The sequence below is a fragment of the Giraffa tippelskirchi genome, chromosome X, assembly GCF_054371585.1.
Source record: "Giraffa tippelskirchi isolate mGirTip1 chromosome X, T2T-mGirTip1v1.2.pri, whole genome shotgun sequence".
In the NCBI taxonomy this organism is placed as follows: Eukaryota; Metazoa; Chordata; class Mammalia; order Artiodactyla; family Giraffidae; genus Giraffa; species Giraffa tippelskirchi.
This window is the reverse complement of record NC_137289.1, coordinates 37,841,788-37,862,426: the sequence shown is the minus strand read 5'-3', so window position 1 is coordinate 37,862,426 and position 20,639 is coordinate 37,841,788. Positions and strand designations below refer to the sequence as shown.

The following is a 20,639-nucleotide window of genomic DNA, read 5'->3' as shown; positions in this document are numbered from 1 at the left end:
TCAATATCAGAGTAACCCAAGTCTATGCCCTGACCAGTAATGCTGAAGAAACTGAAGTTGAACGGTTCTATGAGACCTACAAGACCGTCTAGAACTAACACACCCAAAATATGTCCTTTTCATTACAGGGGACTGGAATGCAATAGTAGGAAGTCAAGAGATACCTGAAGTAACAGGAACATTTGGCCTTGAAGTACAGAATGAAGCAGCGCAAAGACTCATAGAGTTTTGCCAAGAGAACGCACTGGTCATAGCAAACACCCTGTTCGAACAACACAAGAGCAGACTCTACACATGGACTTCACCAGATGGTCAACACCGAAATCAGATTGGTTATATTCTTTGCAGCCAAAATGGAGAAGCTTTATACAGTCAGCAAAAACAAGACTGGGAGCTGACTGTGGCTCAGATCGTGAAGTCTTTATTGAAAAATTCCCACTTGAATTGAAGAAAGTAGGGAAAACCACTAGACTATTCAGGTATGACCTAAATCAAATCCCTTACGAGTATACAGTGGAAGTGACAAATAGCTTCGAGGGATTAGACCTGACAGACAGAGTGCCTGAAGAACTATGGACGGAGGTTCCCGAACTTGTACAGGAGACAGGGATCAAGACCATCTCCAAGAAAAAGAAATGCAAAAAAAGTAAAATGGCTGTCTGAAGAGGCTTTACAAAGGGCTGTGTAAAGAAGAGAAGTGAAAAGCAAAGGAGACAAAGAAAGATATACCCATTTGAATGCAGAGTTCCAAAGAATAGCAAGGAGAGTTAAGAAAGCCTTCTTTAGTGATCAGTGCAAAGAAAGAGAGGAAAACGATAGAATGGGAAAGACGAGAGATCTCTTCAAGAAAATTAGAGATACCAAGGGAACATTTCATGCGAAGATGGGCACAGTAAAGGACAAAAATGGTATAGACCTAACAGAAGCAGACGATAGTAAGAAGAGGTGGCAAAAATACACAGAAGCACTATACAAAAAGGATCTTCATGACCTAGATAATCACGATGCCATGATCACTCACCTAGAGCCAGACATCCTGGAATGTGAAGTCAAGTGGGCCTTAGGAAGCATCACTATGAACAAAGCTAGTGGAGGTGATGGAATTCCAGTTGAGCTATTTCAAATCCGAAAAGATGATGCTGTGAAACCAGTGGACTCAATACGCCTTCAAAATTGGAAAACTCGGCAGCGGCCACACAACTGGAAAAGGTCAGTTTTCATTCCAGTTGCTAAGAAAGGCAATGCCAAAGAATGGTCAAACTACTGAACAATGCACTCATCTCACACGCTAGTAAAGTAATGCTCAAAATTCTCCAAACCAGGCTTCAACAATATGTGAACCATGAACTTCCAGATGTTCAAGCTGGTTTTCGAAAAGGCAGAGGAACCAGGGATCAAATTGCCAACATCCGCCGGATCATCGAAAAAGCAAGAGAGTTCGAGAAGAGCATCTATTTCTGCTTTATTGAGTATGCCAAAGCCTTTGACTGTGTGCATCTCAAGAAACTGTGTAAAATTCTGAAAGAGAAGGGAACCCCAGCCCACCTGATCTGCCTCTTGAGAAATCGGTATGCAGATCAGGGAGCAACAGTTAGAACCGGACATGGAACAACAGACTGGTTCCAAATAGGAAAAGGAGTATATCAAGGCTGTATATTGTCACCCTGCTTATTTAACTTATATGCAGAGTACATCATGAGAAACGCTGGGCTGGATGAAGCACATGCTGGAATCAAGATTACCGGGAGAAATATCAATAACCTCAGATATAAAGATGACACCACCCTTATGGCACAAAGTGAAGAAGAACTAAAGAGCCTCTTAATGAAAGTGAAAGAGGAGAGTGAAAAAGTTTGCTTAAACATTCAGAGAACTCATGCCGTCTGGTACCATCACTTCATGGCAAATAGATGGGGAAAGAGTGGAAACAGTGGCAGACTTTATATTTTTGGGCTCCAAAATCACTGCAGATTGTGACTTCAGCCAGGAAATTAAAAGATGCTTACTCCTTGGAAGAAAAGCTATGACCAACCTAGACAGCATATTAAAAAGCAGAGACATTACTTTGCCAACAAAGGTCCATCTAGTCAAGGCTTTGGTTTCTCCAGGAGTCATGTATGGATGTGAGAGTTGGACTATAACGAAAGCTGAGCGTGGAAGAATTGATGCTTTTGAACTGTGGTGTTGGGGAAGACTCTTGAGAGACCCTTGGACAGCAAGAAGATCCAACCAGTCCATCCTAAAGGAGATCAGCCCTGGGTGTTCATTGGAAGGAGTGATGTTGAAGCTGGAACTCCAGTACTTTGGCCACCTGATGCGAAGATCTGACTCATTTGAAAAGACCCTGATGCTGGGAAAGATTGAAGGTGGGAGGAGAAGGGGACGGCAGAGGATGAGATGGTTGGATGGTATCACCAACTCAATGGACATGAGTTTGGGGAAACTCCGGGAGTTGGTGATGGACAGGGAGGCCTGGCGTGCTGCCGTCCAAGGGGTCGCAAAGAGTCGGACACGACTGACATTGACTGACTGAATAAACTGAACTGAACTGATGTACCCATGGGTTAGTTAGACAAACAACATCAGAACATTGCAGTTTAAGGAAGAGAGCATTTTCTTGCAGGGCCATGCAAGGAGATGGGTGGCTTATGCCTTTAACAATCCTGAACTTTCCAAACACTTTCAAGAATGCCCACTTATACAAAACTTGAGGGAGGAATGTGATTAGCTCTGACAACCTTCTTGCTGTCAGATATTCTATTCTTGAAGAAAAGTCATAGTGAGGTAACTGTGTTCCTGTAAACCTCTAGCAAAACAAATATTAGTCTCAATGCTGAAAGGTAAGATTCCAAGCTTGACTTTCACACTCCAAGGTCCTGTTTAGGAGGAGGGGCTTCCTGGGCAAGCTGATTATCCTGCCTGAGAGCATTCATCCAGCACCCAGTCTTGGTCCTCCCACCAGTGGCCAGTCACAGCTGAAGATGCAGCTCTCAGTCTCTGGGCCCTCCTCTTACCAAGGTCCCCATACCCTGCCCAGCCACCTTAAAGGAGGGAGCCAGGTGCCCAGCCCACAGTTGCCCTCAGTCTTCTCAGTCTACCCTAACTTTGGGGGGGAAGCTGGGTCTTGTAGACTCTGACCCAATCAGATTATTGCAAGCGTTGAGTCATGGAGGTGGGGATGGCAGAGGTAGGTTGCCTAGTGCTCTGAACCCTGGGCCAGGCCAGTGAGTGTCTCTAGCAAGGTCTCTGGACCTCTGCAAGACTCGGCCTTTGGCCTGTCCCCAGGCTCCACCCCTTGCTACCCAGACCAAGGCCAGAGGACCTGGAGGGCCATGGACGAAGGCTGAAATATACCTTTTACTACACTCTGCTGAGAGGCTGACTATTGGTGGACCTGGTCTTCTAACCTCTATGGTCTTTAGCTAAGGACGGCAGCTCCATGCCCATCTTGCCCCTATTACAGTATCTTCCTTGGTGAGATTATACAAACTTTGACTGAAAGTGGGTAACTTAGACCATCATGGTCTATTTCCACTAGCCCAAGATAATCACATTCTACTCTGTTTCTATAACTCAGGTAAATTAACTAACAATATCATGTGATGATATAGTTTTTATCTTCCTCTAACTGAAATATTATACTTAAAAAGCATAATGTCCCCTCAGACATATATATTGCAAATGGGGGAACCATTTATTCATTCACTGCTGGAGCTATAGTTGAATTGTTATATTTTGAAAACAATTTTTATTGGAATGGAGTTGCTTTACCATCTTATATTAGTTTCCGTTGTACATCTAAGTCAATCTATTATAGGCATACATAGATCCCTTCATTTTTGGATTGTCTTCCCATTTAGGTCACCACAGAGCACTGAGTAGAGTTCCTTCCACTTTTTTCGTTTTTGAATTCAAATTAAGTTATTTGTATTAACTGGAGGATAATTACTGTACAATATTGTGATGCTTTTTGCCATATATCAACATTAATGAGCCATAGGTATACATGTGTCCCACACATCCTTAAGCCCCACTCACCTCCCTCCCCACCCTATTCCTATGGGTTGTTCCAGAGCACTGGTTTTGAATGCCCTGCTTTATGCATATATAAACCTGAATGATGATTTTCCTGAATGATGAAATATGCAATTTTCTCTATATCACATATGAGTTATGGGTGTAGTTTTTTCTACATTAAATTTGATATCTGTATTTATGTTTGGAAATCTAGCTGTATATTTTTGGTCATGATAGATGGACTATTGTATGTTTCACATCTGGATATCTCTGCACTCTTTTCCCTACATAAATATGGAATGCTGTATTCTTCACATAGGAAAATTTGAGCACATGTTTTCCTGAATAAAGTATGGAATATTTTGCAGTTTTCTAATGAAAATCTCACTTAAGATTTTCGGACATGAAGTATATAATTCTCCATAGTCCAAATATGAAACACCGAGGCAAATTTTCATTACTGAACTAGGAAATTTGTACATCTCATAAATGATCATCTAGGTAAAGATTTTCCTACATGAAAGTTGGCATATTTCATATTTCACATAAAGAAATATGGACACAGATCTCCTTGTTTGGGGATACTCTGTATTTCACATATGAAAACATGGGTGCTGATGTTTCTACACTAAATATGTAACTCTCTATATTTCCCATTTGAAAATCTAGACACAGGTTTTCCTGCATGAAACATGCAATATGCTATATGAAAATCTGGAAAAAGGTTTTCCTGCTTAAATACTGAATGTTTTATTTTACACTTATTAAAATCTGTGTGCACATTCTGCACATGACATATGGAATTCTCTTGTGTTTCTCTTTGGAAAATATAGACATTCAGGAACCTACATTAAATATTAAATTCTCCTTAGAACTCATATTAAAATATTGGCACAGGTGTTGTGGGCCTAGGTTTTCAACTGTGAAATTATATAATTCTGTATGATTCACGTGTGGAAATCTGAGTGCAGATTTTCCTAAATGAAGTATGAAATCATGTATATCTTACAGATGATAAGTTAAGTGTAGATTTTCTGCTATATTGCTATATGGGATTCTGCATATTTCATATAAGAAAACCTTAATTATGATTTTTTGACATAGAATATGTAATTCTAATTTCACATATAGATATCTGGGAACAGATTTTCCTACTTGAACTATGACATCTCTATATTTCACATATAGAAATCAGTGTACAGATATTCACGCATCACATATGAAATTTTCCACGTTTCGTATGTGGGACTCTCAGGCCAGATATTTTAGAAAATATATGGAACTCTCTATATTTCCCAAGTAAAAACAAGATGAGGAAGTTTTGAGATGAAATATGGACGTTTGTTCATTTCTCATATGAAAACCAGGGTACAGATTTTCTTACATGACATATGAAACGTGTATATTTTAGATACGAAAATTTGAGTTCATATTTTTTACATGAATTATGGAATTTTCTATGTTTCAAATATGGAAAACTTACCTTAGATATGCTTCTATGAAATATAGAATCCCTATATTTCCTATATGACATGTGGACCCTGATTTTGCTCCATAATATGTGCAATTCGCTACATGTCATATATGAATATCTTGGTTTAGATTCTCCCACATGAAATATGGAATTCTCTGTATGTCCCTTGCAAAACATGAGGGCAGGTTAACTTGACGAACAATGGAATTCTTTATATTTCACATTTGAAAATCTAGGTGCAGATTTTCTACATGAAATATGAAATTCTGTACATTTCTTGTATTAAAGTATTAGTGCAGATTTTCCCACTTCAAATATGGAATTCTCTATATTTCATATAGGAAAGCCTGAAAGATGACTTTCCTACAGGAAATATGTAACTTTCTATATTTCATACACGAAAATATGGGTACAGAATTTTCTCCAGGAAGTATGAAATCTGTATTTCATGTCTGAAAATCTAGCTGTATATGTTTGGTCATGATATATGAAATATTGCATGCTTCACATATGGATATATGTGCACGTATTTTCCTGCAAGCATAGGGAATTCTGTATTATTCACATAGGAAAATTTGAGTATCCATTTTCCTGCTGAATCATGGAATTCTACTTTCATAAATGAATTTCTCAATTAAATTTTCTGACAAGAGATGTACAATTCTCTATCATTCAAATATGAAATTCCAGTAGCAAATATTCATTCCAGAAATACGAAATGTGTACATTTCACAAATGAAAATCTAGATAGAGCTTGTCTTACATGAGGTGTGGTACTCTTTACATTCCATATAAAAGATCTGAGCACAGATTTCCTTGATTTAAATATAGACTAATCTATATTTCACATATGAAAATATTGGCGTTGTGTGTTCTACAATATATGTATTTCTCTACATTTCACAAATGAAATGTTCAATTCTTCGTATCGCATTTATAAATATTGGCTGCACATTTTCCTACATGGTATATGGAATTCTCTGTGTTTAGCATTTGAAAATATAGACTTTCATTTTCCTACACTAAATATTAAATTCCCTAAACTTCACATATTAAAATATTAGCATGGGTTTTGTAGGCACAGTTTCTCAAATGTGAATGTGGAATTTTGTGTTTTGCATGTGGACATCACATTAGAAGTTTTCCTAAATGAAATATGGACTTCTGTATATTTTACAGGTGATAATTGGAGGAAGGGTTTTTCTGCTATATTGATACATGGGATTCTGTATTTTTCATATATGAAAATCTTATGATTTTATTACATAAATATGTAACTGTCTATATTTCACATTATACAACACTGGGAAAAACTTTACCTACATGAAATATGAAATCTCTACTTTTCACATATATTAATCAGTGAACAGATTTTCACACATGACATAAGAAATTTTTCATCTTTCATATAAGGAAATCCCATCCCAGACATTCATACAAAAAAACCCTGAAGTCTATATTTCATATATGAAAATACAGTTGCCAATTTTCCCACATGAAATGTGGAGTTCTCTCTATAGAATCACATGTGAAACCTGGACACCCATTTACCACAAAATATGAAATCTTCTATATATCATATAGGAAAATCTCTGCTCAAATTTTCCTCTAGGCAGTACTTAACATTATGTATGTCACACATGAAAAACTGGGTGCTAATTTACCCATGTACAATCCGGAATTGTGTATATTCTGGATATCAAAATCTGTGCACCAATATTACTACCTAAACTATGGAATTCGGTATATTTCACATATGAAAATCAGGGTGAAATTTTACTCAGTTAAAAATGGAATTCTCTATATTTTACATATGAAAATGTCAGTGCTGAATTTACATCATGAAATATTGAACTTTTTGTATTTCACTTTAGGAAAATCTGGATGCTGAGTTTCTTACATGAAATATGGTATTTTCTATACCTCATATATGACAATCTGGGTGGTGACTTCCTTACATTAAATATGGAAATCTCTATATTTCACAGACGAAAATCATGGCGTTGGTTTTCTTAAGATATGGAGAACCTATATGGTATTGGAGTTCTCTCTGTTTCACAAATGAAAATATGTGCACCACTGCTTCTTCGCAAAATATGGAATTCTTTGTATTTCTTCTATCAAAATCTAGGCTTGAACACTCTTTCATGGAAGTTGGACTTCTGTATATTTCACATTTGAAGATCAGAATGGATTTTCCTATGAGAAATATGAAATCACTGCATTTCGTGTGAACCACTGGTTCTTCAGGTACTGACACATTTGTTCCCTGTTTGTGTCCCTGTGCCTTGCACATGCGTGTGTACAGGTGTGTGCTTGTGTCACCTGTGTTTGCGTGTATGTGCATGGGCCCAGCCCCCTGCTGACATGGGAGATGAAGGCGAAAGAACATGAGATGTCTAACAACGAGAAGAGGAGGCAGGAGACGTCCACAGTCTAGGGGAGACTGGTCCACGCATCTCTGCGGTGACCCTGTTCAGGACAAGAATGAGCAAAGGATGGCCAGTGACAACTCTGGGTAGTGAGTCCACAAATCTGCAATTACCTCAGGAGACAAAGACAGGCTCACAATTTCTGCTGTGCTGTTGTGTGTGTTTGTATCCGCAAGAGGGGTTGGAGGGTTTGCAGAGTCACCCAGTGTAAATCAAGTGGTGGGGGCTCTAAAATCATGACCTGTGGACCCCTCAGTCTGTGGGGGCATTGGCTCTGATTAAAACTCTTCAAGAAATGGGCATAGAAGGAACCTACCTCAACATAGTAAAGGCCACATATGATAAGCCCACAGCAAATATTATTCTCAATGGTGAAAAACTGAAAGCATTCCCCCTAAGATCAGGAACAAGACAAGGGTGTCCACTTTCACCACTATTATTCAGCATAGTTTTGGAAGTCCTAGCTACAACAATCAGAGATGAAAAAGAAATAAAAGGAATCCAGATCGGAAGAGAAGAAAGTATAACACTCACTGTTTGCAGATGACGTGATGCTGTACATAGAATACCATGATACTATCAGAAAATTACTAGAGCTAACCAGTGAATTTAGCAAAGTCGGAGGATACAAAATCAATACACAGAAATCATTTGCATTCCTACATACTAACAATGAAAAATCAGAAAGAGAAATTAAGGAATCAATTCCATTCACCACTGCAACAAAAAGAATAAAACATCTAGGAATAAACTTACCTAAGGAGACAAAAGAACTATATACAGAAAATTATAATTTGATGAAAGAAATCAAAGATGATATAAACAGATGGAGAGATAATCCAGGTTCCTGGGTAGAAAGAATCAATATTGTGAAAATGACTATACTACCAAATGCAATCTACAGATTCAATGTGATCCCTATCAAAGTACTAATGGCATTTTTCACAGAACTAGAAAAAAAAAAGCCACAGTTCGTACGGAAACACAAAAGACCCTGAATAGCCAAAGTCATCTTGAGAAAGAAGAATGGAGCGGGAGGAATCAACTTACCTGCTTTCAAATTATACTACAAAGTCACAGTCATCAAGACAGTACACAAAAACAGAAATAAAGGCCAAGGGAACAAGATAGAAAGCCCAGAGAAAAACCCACACACATGTGGGCACCTTATCTTTGACTTAGGAGGCAAGAATATACAATGGGAACAAGACAGCAGTTTCAGTAAGTGGTGCTGGAAGAACTGGACAACTCAGTGCAAAGAATGAAATTAGAACACTTCCTAACACCATCAGTTCAGTTCAGTTCAGTCGCTCAGTTGTGTGCGACTCTTTGCGACCCCATGAACCGCAGCATGCCAGGCCTCCCTGTCCATCACTAACTGCCGGAGTCCACCCAAACCCACGTCCATTGAGTCGGTGATGCCATCCAACCATCTCATCCTCTGTCATCCCCTTCTCCTGACCTCAAACTTTCCCAGCATCAGGGTCTTTTCCAATGAGTCAGCTCTTCCCATCAGGTGGCCGAAGTATTGGAGTTTCAGCTTCAACATCAGTCCTTCTAATGAAAACCCCGGACTGATCTCCTTTAGGATGGACTGGTTGGATCTCCTTGCAAACCGAGGGACTCTCAAGAGTCTTCTCCAACACCACAGTTCAAAAGCATCAATTCTTCTGCGCTCAGCTTTCTTTATAGTCCAATTCTCACATCCATACATGACCACTGGAAAAACCATAGCCTTGACGAGACGGCCCTTTGTTGGCAAAGTAATGTCTCTGCTTTTTAACATGCTGTCTAGGTTGGTCATAACTTTCCTAACACCGCACACAAAGATAAACTGAAAATGGACTAAAGACCTAAATGTAAGACCAGAACCTATATAACTCTAGGAAGAAAACATAGGCAGAATACTCTATGACACAAATCATAGTAAAATCCTCTATGACAAACCTCCTAGAATAAAGGAAATAAAAACAAAAATAAATAACTAGGTGCTAATTTAATTTAAAAGTTTTTGCATAGCAAAGGAAACTATACACACAGTGAAAAGACCACCCTCAGAATGGGAGAAAATAATAGCAACTGAAACAACTGACAAACTATTAATTTCCAAAACATACACACAGCTCATACAAGTCAATACCAGAGAAACAAACAACCCAGTCAAAAAGTGGGCAAAAGTCCTAAACAGATATTTCTCCAAAGAAGACATAGAGATGGCTAAGAAACACATGAAGAGATGCTCTCCATCACTCATGATTAGAGTGTTAGTCGCTCAGTCGTGTCCAACTCTTTGCAAGCTCACGGACTGTAGCCCACCAGGCTCCTCTGTCCATGGAATTTTCCAGGCAAGCATACTGGAGTGGGTTGCCATTTCTTCCTCCAGGGGATCTTCCTGACCCAGGGATTGAACCTGGGGCTCCTGCACTGCAGGAAGACTCTCTACCATCTGAGGCACCAGAGAAGCTCATTATTAGAGAAATGCAAATCAAAACTACAACGTGATATCACCTCACACCAGACAGAATGGGCATCATCAAAAAGTCCACAAGCAACAAGTGCTAGAGATGGTGGGAATGTAAATTGATACAGTCACTATGGAAGACAGTGTGGAAATGCCTTAAAAAACTAGGAATAAAACCACCATGTGACCCAGCAATCCCACTATTAGGCATATGACCTTCCAAAAACCAAAGCTGAAAAAGACACACGTACCCCAGTGTTCACTCCAGCACTATTTACGGTAGCCAAGACATGGAAGCAAGCTAGATGTCCATCGACAGAGCAATGGATAAAGAAGCTGAGGTGCGTATATACAATGGAATGCTACTCAGCCATAGAAAAAAAGGAATGCATCTGGGTCAGTTCTAAGGAGGTGGATGAACCCAGAGCCTATTATACAGAGGGAAGTAAGTTAGAACGAGAAAAACAAATACCGTATATTAACGCATACATGTGGAATCTAGAAGGATGGTACTGATAAACCTGATCCCAGAGCAGCAATAGAGACGCAGACATAGAGAACAGACTTGTGCACAAGGGTAGGGGAGGAGAGGGAGTGGGTGAGATAAATGGAGAGAGTAGCATGGATGAATATACATTAACATATGTAAATAGATAGCCAATGGGAATTTGCTGTATGACTCAGGGAACACAAACGGGGGCTCTGTAATAACCTAGAGGGGTGGGAATGAGCGGGAAGTGGGAGGGATTCAAGAGGGAGGGGACATATGTACACCGAAAACTATGGTTAATTCAGGTTGAGGTGTGACAGAAATCAAACCAATACTGTAAATAATAATCAATCAATGAAAAATAAATATTTGTTAAAAGCTAGAAATAGGTAATTTGGAAATTACCTAGAATGTCACAATTGAGAGGGAAAAAACCCCTTAATATGTGATCTATTGCCTTCCAGGTTCCGTTCTCTTCATTTTTAAAAAGTATGAGATAGGGGAGTTAATGTCTTCATGATACTGTATCTATTATTTGGACCAGGAACTGTTCTCTGTGATATGTGCATGCTGACCTGACATCCCATGGTCTTTCATGCACTTAGGAGACACTGTGTTCAATCCGTACACGGTAAAGTTTCCTGCGGATGGACATGTGGATCTGCCTTTTGATCCAGAGTACACTAGACACCGCAATGTGTTCCAGATTGGGGGTCAGATACAACACGTCTCTGTTCCTCTCCACCTGGCACCAATCTGACTCAGCTCTTGCCAGGGAGGTGACTTTGGGTAAATTCATTCACCCGTTAACCGCTACGTGTTTCTGCTTCCTCAGCTGCCGAAAGGGATGACAGCATTAAAAATGCTACCTCATAGTGTTGTGATGAGTACTCAAAGACTTCATTATACGTGCACACATGGAGAGCTAACCACGGTTCAGAAGGGTGAGCTTATCTTCCTGCCTCTCTTCACTTCCGTTTCTGCTTGTACTCACACCCCCGTCCCCGCCCCCACCCTTTTCCCCTCCCACCCCAACTCCGCTCTCTAGCACCCGTGTCCCATCCTCAGACTCTCCATCCAAAATCATGGCTGACGATCTCCTCAGATTTACCTAAATGTAAGACCAAAACCTATATAACTCTAGGAAGAAAACATAGGCAGAATACTGTATGACACAAATCATAGTAAAATCCTCTATGACAAACCTCCTAGAATAAAGGAAAATTAATTTCCTTTATTATGAAAATTATGAAAATATCCACACCATTACCCTTGGATTAAAAATCATGAATATTAGCAGAAGAAATAGGAAACACACTAAAACTGGCAATGTGAAAACTAAACAAGAAATAAAGCATTAATGATGAAAGTTTGACTATTAACATTTTCATATCTTCATTAGATTGAGATTTTCAGAATTTGATACAGGGGAATTAGACTTGATAAAAAGAAAGCCAAAATAAAAAAAAAACCTATGTGAAGAAGTTTCTTGGCCTTTAAATGACCCTCTATAAGGTTTTTAAAACTTTATATACTCTAGTTCTATAACTGGCCAGTGACCACTTACTTCCTGTCATTATACATATCATAGGAAGGGGTCATTAGACTTGTAACTGCATAGAGAATATGCACTAAATTTTTCCATACGAGCACATGATGAAGCCTCAGTGTTGTATTTAGGCTTCACAATGTCCCCACAGGAAGAGCCGAATACTCATTATGCTAAAAAAAAAAAAATCCTTCCCCCATGCCTCATACAATCCATTCTTGAGGCCCTGAAGGGCTGAAGTGATGCTGCAAGGTCCATGCGGTGAGTCAAAGGTGGTCTTGACACTGTGTCCCTGGAGCACTATCCAGGGAAATGTGGAACAGCAATAATATTAACTACAGTAATGACAACAGCTAGAATTGACCGGGAACGTACCATATGGCACATACTGTTCTGACACTTTCCCCTGTCTTAACATGGTCAGTGTTCTACACTGCCCCATGAAGTAGTTAAATTTACTCCAAGCTAGTGCTTCTATGTGGCTAATGGAAGAATGAGGCACAGAGACACTATGTTACTTGCTCAGAGTCGCCCAGCAGTCAGGGAACCACTGGTCTCGAGGCATTGTGGAAACCTCAGTGTGTTCTGTATTTATTCAGTCAAGGCTAAGATCCAACGGCTATGGCAAAATATGTAGAATAACAGCTACCACATAACACAAATTGATCTTACCTCAGAAATGCACACGAAATAGAAATCGGATTTCTTCAGAAATCTTTCAGATAGAGGCTTGGCAAGACTGCATCAGGATGTTTTGTAGAAAGGATAGTCTGAGAGCCTCCTCAGAACAGCAGACAGCAGGTCAGTGAGTCTCCTAGACTGGAGGTCTTGGGTTTGTGCATCAGAGAAGGCAGCAAACCCCTGTCACCTACACATGCTCCCAGTGGAGACAGAGCCTGGCAGGAGGCAAAATAAGACCATTCCTCTGCTCTAGTAGTGCCTAGACAAGTTGTCCATGTCAATCAGAACTGAGGAATTCTAAAAAAAGAAAAATGGAGATTTCATGATCCGCACTCGGTGCATCTCACTTAGTGCAGCTACAATAGTGCCCTAGAATCTGTCCGTTTTCACTATGCTTGGGAAACTCTCAGGGACTTTAGTAAACCTCATTAGTAGCGAGACTGTCAGCAAAATAAGGGAAATAGCGATCAGAACACATATCAGAAAAAAAAAAAGTAGAGATGATCAACAAAACCCAAAGCTGGCTCTTTCAAAAGATCAATACAAATTCATAAACGTCTACTCATGTAGACCAAAAAAAGCAAGATATCTAAAGACAACACTTACGAATATCGGAAGTAAAATAGATTTCAGATCTCACAGAAATTAAAAGGATTCTGTGAATGATTATAATAACTACATCTGGCAATTTCGGTGAAAGGAACTAACTAACAAAGTTGAGCCAAAAAGAAATAGATAATCTATTTAAAAATCGAGCTTGTAGTTGAAAAATTTACAGAAATCTCCAGGCCCAGGTGGTATCCCTGGCACAACAGACAAAGGGAGGGAAAAAATGGGTAGGGACAGAGAAAAGGTGACTATATTCTAACACAACCAGTTACTCAAGGTAAAATGGGCCAAATCCAAGCAATGTGATGAAGCCATTGGTTTTATTTTCTCATTGTCCTCCAGCTTCTCCTTCCTGCCTCCCTCCTTTGCCCCAGTTGCTTTCTCCTTCTTAAGTCCTGCCCTGCATCAAGAGTAGCAGTGTTATGAGGCGCGATTCCCATATTGTAACTGATATCCGCTGGCTGACTGACATTCAGCTGGATGCTATCATCCCTGCAGCTGGTATACTCAAGCTTTCTGTCTCATCATGGACCAGAAGGTTTCACTCCTAATTTCAGGTATAGCTAGGAGAGAAGGTGCAGGGCACACGTTGGAGCCTTGAGTCCTTCATCTGTGAAATGCGGATGACCACAAATTGTGGGAGAAACAGAGATTTCGGCACCAGACCCTTTGCAATGAGTGCTAAACCCAATAAAACATGACAAACTCAGAGCATCACGGGACTCCTTGACATTCAGAAGCACCTCAAGTAGATTTCCCTGCCAGGACTGTTGCGTTTATTGCTCCTTCAGCCTGGAATGCTCTTCCCTTAGGTAAGCCCATGGCCTGCTCCCTCACTTCCTCCACATCTCTGCTTAATTGCCATCTTTCAGGGAGATTTTCCCTCATTATCTTGAATAAAATAATAACATCATACCCCACACACCCCCTTTCCCCTGAACTAGTATTATCTTTCTTCATAGTGCCTGCCACCCACCCTTGATTTACTTACTGACTACCAGGTCTCTGAAACGAGAGACTTGGTCCGTTTTGTCCTGTTACAAACTCCTCGAATAGCGCTCTGGTATATGGCAGGTGCTCAGAAAACATTTGCTGAAGGACAGTCGGGAGCCAGGCCCTTTACACACATCGCTAACATGCACAGGTACCCTCCAAGACCGACACTGGCCCCACTGAATTAATTATCATACACGCTCAATGACACACAGTCAGCATGTCAGGTTCCAGGCTTCGGAATCATATCTGCCAGCTTCCAAATCCTCAGCTCCTGGACAGAGACCTCACAGCCAAGAACTCAAGAGGTTTTATTTCTAACACAACGACTCCAAACAGCTCAGGTAGATACCCAGACACACAAAAAAAGGTCACTGAGTATCTGCACAGAGAGCTCACAACTCGAGCCTCAGACCCTCAAATACGACAGAGACCAAACACACTGCGACAAAGAGCCTCCAAACAGACCAAGGTCGTCAAGACAGAAACAAATGAGAATCGCACAGATACTTCACATCACGGAGACTGACTTCCGAACCACTCCGGACACTTACTAAGTTAATACAGAAACCGCTAAGCAGAAAGACATAACTTTGAGTAACTCAAGAACATCATACAACCTGCAGATAAAGTTCCCAGACAAATGGAAAACCTGCACCCTGTGCGCAGACCCCAAGCAGCTGAGAGTTTCCACCTTAAGACAAACCCCTCCTCAAAGCAGCTCAGAGACAGCACAACTTGGGACCCAGAATCAAAAGCTCAGAGATCTCACATTCTGGGGCGCAGACGCCTACACAGACATCTCACACCCAGGGACTCAAGTGCCCCAAAGCTCCAAAAATGCACATCCCGGCACACAGGCACACACATCCTAGAGGCTTTGGACTATGGCTCTCAAAATCCACTCCGATCAAATACCCCATCACCCACAATCCTGGCCAATGGCTCAGAGAGATCAAGCGTACCCAAAACAGCATCTGTGATGTCACACGTAGCCATACACAACCCCAAGCTCCCTGACCCAGGTTACTCTCCAGGGAGAGACACGAAACAAGCCCTGAGACCTCTCCCTGGTCATGAATTGCATGCATCTGTGCGACTTACCGCGCGTTGCCATCTGATCCAGACTGAGGGAGAGCTCAGTAAGACTGAAACACGGTCGCCCTGCACAGCCACTGACTGTGCCGAACCTCGCCAGTAACCAAGGCAGCCATTCAACCCCTTCGGGAAAAGCGGTAAAACTCGGAGAAAACATGGCACACTCTGAAAAGCCGGGCAAACGAACGCAGGCGCACTGGTATACACACGCCTCGCGCCCAGAGGTCCAGCTCCGCGACCTCAGTGCCTGTCTAAGACAGGCAGCCAATGGGAACTGAGCAGGAGAAAAAGGAGGGCGGGAGTAGCCGGACTTCCGCGTATACTCGCGCTCCGGAAGAACTAATTCCGGCCATCTCCCGGTCGCCTTACCCCCAAAGCGGCAGCCAATCTCTCGCTCTGGAGCCATCCCCACCTTGGATGTGACCATGTCAAAACGAAGGGGTGGAGTTGGAAAAGAGACAAAGAAAGTTGCGGCTTAATATCAGTGTCCACTCAAATTCAAATGCGGCGGGAAGGCGGAGTGGAGCGAATGCGGTTGGACCCAGTGGCGCCATGAGTGCCTCCGCTGGGAACTGTGGTCGATGCCCGACGCCGTGTCAGGGGACCCTCTGTGTTGTCACACGCACTCTCCCAATGGTACCTTCCAGAGTGGGTGGTCCTACCGCTACCCCTCAGCGGTACATCCCAGGACAAAACTGTTTCATCTCGAGCGCCTCTTGGTGGTGAGATTGGGGAACAACAGACGTAGATTCCCCAACCTTCCCAGGATGATAATGCAAAGGGTGGAAAGACAAAGTCAGGAGGAAAACCCCACAGATTGCCACACTCTTGGACTCGGAAAAAAGTCTTCATAAACTGAAGATTACTCCTCTGTGGTGGCCACTATTGTAACAGGAAGCATTCAAAGAATTTTCTCTGTGCTGAGCATTGGCATTGGTGCTTGTTTGTGCTTTCCTGCTTAACACAGAATAGGTCTCATGGGGAAAGGCGGCCACAGTCCCCCAACTGGCAGAAGAGATAAAGCTACTGAGAATGGAATCCGAAGGCCTGGCGTGGGGACGGCCTCTGTCGCTGACTGCGAGTGATATGTGAAAGGACAACAGGACTTTCCATTCTGTTAGAAAAGGGGTCATCTCCAAGGGGACCCAAGGACACCATGTAGGTGAGATAAAGACCACAGCTTTGTCATCATCTTGTCATCCCTGAATATGTTCCCTAGCAGAATCCTCAGCCTGTCTAGCTGTGCCTCTCTCAACGAGTTTAAATTTATTCATTCTGTCATTCAGTCATGTGTGAAGCACATGTATGTGTGAAGCACAACTATGAGTGTTAGGAAGGAGAAAATCAACCTTGCCCTCATGGAATGTACATTCTGTTGGGATCATACACCCCCAAACTCTAAGTAATTTTTCAGGCGTTTGTAACTGCCGTGATTAAAATTAAATCGGGATAGTGAAATAGAGAGAGGGGATCATGTCTAGAAAGAGTGGTCACGGAAGTTCTTTCTAAGATTGTGACTTTTGAGCAAAAGCCTAGAAGAGATGCCTCTCTGGGAGAAGAGTACCCCAGACAGAGATAATGGCCAGTGGAAAAAGTGGGGAGTGGAACTCAGTGTCGTGTGTGTGAAAACAGTGAGGAGGCTGATGTGACTGTCACAGCGTGATGGAGGCAGAGCCAGGAGATTGGATGAGAGAGGTAACGAGGGGCAGGTCCCATAGGGCGTACTGGCCATGGGGAGGACTTTGACTTGAGCCCCAGGAGGGTTCCTACAAGAGAAGCCCCCATGCTTCCTTCAGAGGCCCAGGTCAGACAATGATTGTTGAGGAACGCCTGGTTTACCCCCAAGAAAACCACAGGCCCTCTGAAGCTGAACGTGCCTTTCCTCGAATCCCCACTCTCAAGGGGAATGCCCCCTACTGCTCCCAGTGAACATCCATGTCAATGGATGATACCCTCAGGAGAGCCAGAACAAGGACCCTCGTGGTGTGAGTGAGGTCACATTCAGTCTTGCAGAGGCAAAGAGGGACGATGTAACAGGCACGGAGTTGTCAGGGAGAAAGACAAAGCTAGAGCATTAGATAGGAGCAGAGAGACTCTTTCTGGAAGCAAAGTGTCCCCACTTAGTTAGCAGCCACCTATGGGTGCCCAGCCCTGCTACTGGATGATGTACCTGTCTCTACAGGAGAAAAGAGGCCCCTCCTCGGGGACTGCCTCTAGGGAGTGATTGAGTTACCCATGGCCAGGGCATCGGTCATGCTCCCTTGACACACATCAGGGGCCTCTGCCCATCAAGACAAGGACATGTTCCAGTCATGGGGAGGCTCATGCTGTACACAGGGTCCCTCACAACCTCTTCTGTCCAGACTACACTCCTGCTGACCTCAGTGCCAATGAATGCTTTAATGGGGGAAAGAGAGGCAGGGGTCTCTGCATTTGTGGTGGAGCCTCATGAAAATTGCTGAGTGTGAAGTTTCTCCCCACCTGCTTGGAGCCTCACCTCTGTAATTTTCAGCACCACCTCCCAGGGGATGAGAAGGTTGCATTCCATATATCCGGTAACCAGCTGAGTGTGTGATGGGGAGACACAGAGAAATATCCTGACAGTGCGTCAGTCACAGGGTCCTTGCGGCCCTGTGCAAATGCCCCCCTCCCTCACTACCTGGCCAGGGTTGTGCTGAGTCTTCCCTGCCTCCTCCAAGGAACCCAGGCTTACATCCAGTTTCTCCCCTCCTCCGGTGCTGAGACTTTCCATCTGCACTGGGCTTTGGATTGGGCTCCCATCTACAAACAGTGCCCTCCTTGTTGTGGGTTGGGCAGATTGAATGAGTGAGTGTGTGAACACAGATTTGGTCACAGGGCCCCTATCAAGGGTGGTCATCATGTCAGAAAGTTTTGTTCTTATCAGAGTTATTTCCATGGGCTCCTGTGAACTGCACATCACTTACTCTCCCTGAGGATGGGGCCCCAAGCTTTCATCTCTGTAGGCAGGCATGGTAGAAATCATAGCAAATGTGAAATCACAGGTCTACTTCTAGACCCGTGAGAGTGGGGTCTATCCAGCCTTCATCTCAAGAACACTCTCATTTGCAGATACATGAACAGCTCAGAGGCCCATCCCTCTGGACAAAGACCACCCCTCCTCCCCATAGTTCAGAGACTCCATACCTGGGACAGAGATCCACAAATAGTTCCGAGCCTGCTCATCCTGGACACCAATACCAAGCAGCTCAAATATGTCACACCTGAGGACACAGACCCTAACCAGCTCAGAAATTCCCACTGTGGCCTCAGATGAGTTAGGATCCCTAAGACAAACAGCGTTGCTCACAGCCAGTTCTATCGGGTGAGGTTGTAACCTCTGTGGTTGCTGAATGACACTGCATCCTGAAGGAATTCAGAGTGAAAAACAGGATGAGGCACACTATGCTTTGGACCAGCTGGCCTTTATTTCGTTGCACGGATACCTCAGGAAAAGGTTCAGTGACGCCAGATTCTTGCATCTTCCCAAACACAGAAAAGCATGAAAAGCGGTAACTTGTGATATCTGATCTCTGTGTTTCACAGTAATCTTTCACCAATATCCATACTTGACTGAATGTATTTCCTAGCCAAAATCATACTGACTTCTCTGCTACCTCCTCAGAGCAGGTTCCTCAGAGCTAACAGAGTAGCTGTGTCCTGGGTTCTAGTCCCCAGAAGACCCTGAATCCAACTTAGACTCCCAACACTTCCACCGTATGTTTTTCTCTAAGTAGACACTACTCAAGCTAACAGCTCCCCTTTAGCTCGGAGGCGTCACACCCCTCCGCACAGGGCCGACAGGCTGCACCCTGGGACACAGAGCCCCAATTCTTTCCCTCTGGACTTCCGTGTGGGCAGTGGCACTGAGACTCTGTTAAGTCAACACCAAGGGAGAGAGGCCGCAAGTCTTGCAACCCCTGCAGTCTGCATTCACCAGCATGTCATTCTGAGGAAGGCAGTTTCACTCCAGGGGTGTGGTGTGCCTTAGAGCTGAGGGGTTCTGAAACTGATTTCCCATGTCTGGGTCCCTGACTTAGGCCCTAACCCTCCCCCCATCACCGGTCACCTCTGGTCATGGTAACTTTGTATCCTGCCCCATGGGAGGTTCAGAGTGAATCCCAGATCCAGAGAAGAAGCCCCGGGGACTTGGTCGTCTCTCTCAGCACCCACTGTGGGCTACTGAATTCTGGAGATCGGAGAGGGTTTCCCCTCACTGTGCCTATGACAACTCCCTTACATCCCTCTAATCATCTGTCATCTTCCAGAGTCCCTCTCCTGGTGACAGCTGCCACAACTCCTCTCTCTCCGCAAATTCCCACCCCTCCCCTCATCTTCCAAGAGGCCTCCCCTCCCACCTCAGGGGCCTCTTTAGCCCCTCCCCCAGCCCGACTCCCAGGGCCTCATTGACACCCTCACTCCATTTGTGGCCTCTCAGCTGGCACCCCCCTTCCTCAGAGGATCCCGTGAGGACCCTGTCTACTCCCTGCATTCTTCAGGACACCTCTCTCCTGCCCACACACAGGGGTCTGTCACAAATTCCTGCTGAGGGAGGAACGGAAAATCTCTCCAAGATCCAGCGAATATCCAGACCCAGACCAGGAGTCCAGGGCACTTCCCTCAGGGCTGCTGGGAAAGGGTGAGGGTCTGTGAGAGAAAGAGCCAGACTCAAGGTCCCACAGGTGTGACAGGGTTTTCTTCAAGGGACCTAGTGAAGAAGAAGTGAGATGGCACCTTAGAAGTGCTTAGGACACTGCAACTCAGAAGGATGATTACCTGAAACTCAGAGCCCCGCCCAAGGATGCCTGCTGACTCCT

At 43.2% G+C, this 20,639-nt stretch overlaps 1 protein-coding gene across 27 annotated transcripts in view; it reads right to left on the bottom strand.

Annotated features, from left to right (window-relative positions):
• The window catches only part of LOC145536435 (histone-lysine N-methyltransferase PRDM7-like), a 50,143-nt gene extending 34,164 nt beyond the window's left edge, over positions 1 to 15,979 (bottom strand). For 14 of the 27 annotated variants that reach the window (XM_081565808.1, XM_081565810.1, XM_081565806.1 and 11 more), the window contains exon 1: positions 15,811 to 15,979. The gene's annotated coding sequence lies outside the window, so the exon portion shown is untranslated. Of the gene's footprint in view, positions 1 to 13,095; positions 13,402 to 15,810 lie in introns of all 27 variants that reach the window. The other 13 variants (XM_081565807.1, XM_081565792.1, XM_081565805.1 and 10 more) reach the window with 1 other exon arrangement.
• Between the last annotated feature and the right edge of the window lie 4,660 nt (positions 15,980 to 20,639).